The sequence below is a fragment of the Myotis lucifugus genome, unplaced genomic scaffold (genome assembly GCF_000147115.1).
Source record: "Myotis lucifugus unplaced genomic scaffold, Myoluc2.0 scaffold_14, whole genome shotgun sequence".
Classification (NCBI taxonomy): domain Eukaryota; kingdom Metazoa; phylum Chordata; class Mammalia; order Chiroptera; family Vespertilionidae; genus Myotis; species Myotis lucifugus.
In genome coordinates, this window is record NW_005871062.1 from 11714238 (window position 1) to 11718274 (window position 4037).

Genomic DNA, 4037 nt, shown 5'->3' on the forward strand with positions numbered 1-4037 from the left:
TCTCTAGGGACCCAGACTCAAACGGGAAGAAGCGGGACTGTCTGGCTACGGCCCCTCAGAGGTTTGCAGCGATGCTGGGACAGAGAGGCAGAGCCCCTGGGGACGGACTGAGAGCGGCCATAGCTGCTCCCTCCCCCCGCCCTGTTGAGCCCGCCCCGCCCAAACCCTGCGCACAGCCATTTGCCGATCGCCTCAGGCAAGGGCTGGACTAGCGCCTCCCCAGAGGACTGAAGTTTTCCCACAGCTGATTTCCACAGCCAGTCGGCCTGGTGGTCAAATCCCTCTAGTGTTAACTACAACAATTAAGGCTTGGCTAGAACAAGACTGCGCACAGGAGACCACAAGGGGGTGCACCAAGAAAGCATAAAAGATGCGGAGACAAAAAAACATGACAGAAATGGAGGATATGGAGCTAAGAATCGCAATTTTGAGGGCTTGCCATAAATTTGTGCAGAGCCTCACGAAAACTAATGAGACCCTCGATGCTACGATAAAGAAATTAGAAAGTAAGCATACACGGACTGAAATAAAGAATATTATACCCAATAGCAGACCAGAGGAGCACAAGAATCAAACCAAAGATTCGACAAAAAACACCCAATTGGAGAAGCAAAATGAAAAAAGAATCCGAAAGTGTGAAGATAGTGTAAGGAGCCTCTGGGACAGCTTTAAGCGGACTAATATCAGAGTCATTGGAGTGCCAGAAGATGAGAGACAGCAAGATATTGAAAACCTATTTCAAGAAATAATGGCAGAAAACTTCCCCCACCTGGAGAAAGAAATGGACTTACAGGTCCAAGAAGCGCAGAGAACCCCAAACAAAAGGAATCCAAAGAGGACCACACCAAGACGCATCATCATTAAAATGCCAAGAGCAAAAGACAAAGAGAAAATCTTAAAAGCAGCAAGAGAAAGAGGCTCAATTACCTACAAGGGAATACCCATACGACTGTCAGCTGATTTCTCAACAGAAACTTTGCAGGCCAGAAGGGAATGGCAAGAAATATTCAAAGTGCTGAATACCAAGAACCTACAACCAAGATTACTTTATCCAGCAAAGCTATCATTCAGAATTGAAGGTCAGATAAAGAGCTTCACAGATAAGGAAAAACTAAAGGAGTTCATCACCGCCAAACCAGTATTATATGAAATGCTGAAAGGCATCCTTTAAGAAGAGGAAGAAGAAGAAAAAGGTAAAGATACAAATTATGAACAACAAATATGCATCTATCAACAAATGAATCTAAGAATCAAGTGAATAAATAACCTGATGTACAGAATGAACTGGTGACTATAATGAATCAGGGACATAGAAAGGGAATGGACTGACTATTCTTGGGGGAAAAGGGGTGTGGGAGATGCGGGAAGTGACTGGACAAAAATCATGCACCTATGGATGAACTCAGTGGGTGGGGAGTGAGGGTGGAGGGTGGGGTGGGAGCTGGAAGGAGGGGAGTTATGGGGGGAAAAAAGAGGAACAAATGTAATAATATGACTATAAAATAGCAGGTAATCTGGTTTGGAAGTAGTTTAAGAAAACAGTAGTGGAATAAGGAAGTAATAAGGGAGTAATGAGAGAGTTTTCATATGTGCTACAAAAAAAGGGCAATACTTATATCAATATCTACTTTTTTGAAACCGTGGTCAAAACATTCAATCTAATACTACATATGAAAACAGTCATAAATAGATACTTAATTCCAAGTTTTCCAGGACACATAGCTTTCAGTACTGTTGCAGGAGTTCAGTGGTCCTATGAACTCCTAGCAGATAAAAATTACAAAAACTAGATTTAAAAAAATTATTGAAAATTCTGGGAAATATCCAAAATATAAATAGAAACTGAAAAGAGTTCAATTTTTTTTTTTTAAATTGCAAATGGAAGGAGTATGAATTGTCAGCTATTTTTTTTTAAATTGCAAATGGAAGGAATATGAATTGTCAGCTATGGCTTCTTAGTCTGAGACACTACCCAAACTCACAGTATGGCAGGCAAACAAGAGAAAACTACACCATTATTAATAAAATATGACAGAGATTAGAGTTCAGGGCTGGGAAAGTAGCTGAAAACATAAGGGGAAAATACTGGTAGTGAAAGAACCACAGAAGAAAAATGACCCAAATTCAGAAAATAGTTAAACCATGCACTAAACAACAGTATGTTAAGTGAAAAGAAGTCGGACACAATAGACTCATACTGTATGACTGTATTTATATGAAATTCCAGAAAAGACAAAACTATAGCTACAGAAAGTACATCAGTGGTTGATAGTGCTAGAAATGAGAAGGAGAAATGGCTGCTAATTTTTGGAGAGGTGAATATATTCTACATCTTGAATGGTGGTGGTGGTGGTCACATGATCTTATCCATTTGTAAAAACTCATCAAACTGTACACTTAAATTGGTGAATTTATTGTACATAAATTATATCCAAAGTTTTTTTAAAAAACCTTAAAATTTTCAAGACTTTTACTTCTTGAATAATTTACTAAGAACTGTGTCATTAATTTAGAGCTCCTCTATTACTCCTGTATTTCCCCTTTCTGCTGTTTTAGAACTACTGATGAGATAGGTCACTAATGGTGTGTTGCATGTGCAAATAATGTGAATAGAGCAAAGGAACCTGATCTTTCCCAAGGATATTGTCCTAAGACATTATCCTTGGGAAAGATCAGATCAGTTTAGAGAGAAAATTATTAGTCACTCTGGAGGAAAGGAAAGGAGTAACACAAAAATGCTTCTTAAGGTGGTCTATACATATGATCTAAGAAGAACGTTAGCCTTAGTCTCTTTGATTCACATCCTCTATAAATGCACTGTACAATAAAGTAACCACTAGATGCATGTGGCTATTGACATTTAATTTAAGATAAATAAAGTTCTTCAGCTGCATTAGCCACATTTCAAGGCATAAATAGCCCTATGTGGCTAATGGCTATCATATTAGTGTGGAAAACATTTCCACCATGAGAGAAGTTTATTGGATAGTATTATTCTATAATCTTCACTTTCAAAATAAACTAAGACATTTTAAAAATGAAACAAGGAAGAATATGTAAGAATGAAGCAGTATTTGATACTATAAAATGTTTACAGAAGAGGGTAAAATTGGAAGAAATCAGGCTTTTTAAAGTTGCACAGAACTGAGGTCAAACTCCAATCTCATCACTTACTAGTGTGCAACCCTCAGTAAATTATTTCCCAGCAATTCAAATGATGAAACTGGTACAAAATGAGTGTAACACTTTCTAAAGCTATCTCAGAGTTGTTGTAAAGGTTAAATGATATGAGAAGTACCTAATACAGTGCCTGGCACTAAGTATAAATATTAGTTTCTTAGTTTAATTGCAACTACAGATAATTTTTAGTATGTTGGCTACATGCTATTAACAGTGGGCAACTCCTTTTATTTTACAGTTCACAATTTTGGTTAAGATAAATCTACCAACCATTTCCTTGAATTTTTAAGGTAATAAATGTACGCTAGAATACACAAATCACTTTACAAAACAAAGTGATACATATATGTAATTTTAATAATAGTGTTAATTCTTACCTTAGATGAAATGATCCGGTTATCTATAAATTTCTGAGGTGTGTAAAGGCCATTCAGAGGAAACTTGTTGGCTATATAAATAGTTCTTGTGTCACTTTGATGTGGTGGGTCAAAACCCTAAGAAAAAGCAAAGAAAAATAATGGTCAACAATATTAGTTGTTATGATTCTTTACATTTGGTTTTAACTAACTGCTCAGATTACACATATTACTCGCCTTGAATTACATACAGTATAGACTTTATTAGCAGAGTTAAGCCACATATTTTTTTCGTTCACAGGTAAACAGGAACATTTTATTCAGATATAAAATAACCAGGTAACAGCTCTGGTAATGAAAACCAGTCCATACTATCAGAAATGCTACCACAAGAAAAAAAAATATCATAGAAGAGTAGCTAGGACCTAGTTAGCACCTACCACATGTGATGAAAAAGGTTTATATTTTATTTATTCTACACTCAGATCACCTTGGTTTCAA

The 4037-nt window shown here is 37.0% G+C and overlaps 1 protein-coding gene across 3 annotated transcripts in view; it reads right to left on the minus strand.

Annotated features, from left to right (window-relative positions):
- Positions 1–3674, minus strand: part of ATP11B (ATPase phospholipid transporting 11B (putative)) — an 87277-nt gene extending 83603 nt beyond the window's left edge. For 2 of the 3 annotated variants that reach the window (XM_006084873.3, XM_023750642.1), the window contains exon 1: positions 3558–3674. The gene's annotated coding sequence lies outside the window, so the exon portion shown is untranslated. The remainder of the gene's footprint in view (positions 1–3557) is intronic. The other variant, XM_023750644.1, reaches the window with a different exon arrangement.
- Between the last annotated feature and the right edge of the window lie 363 nt (positions 3675–4037).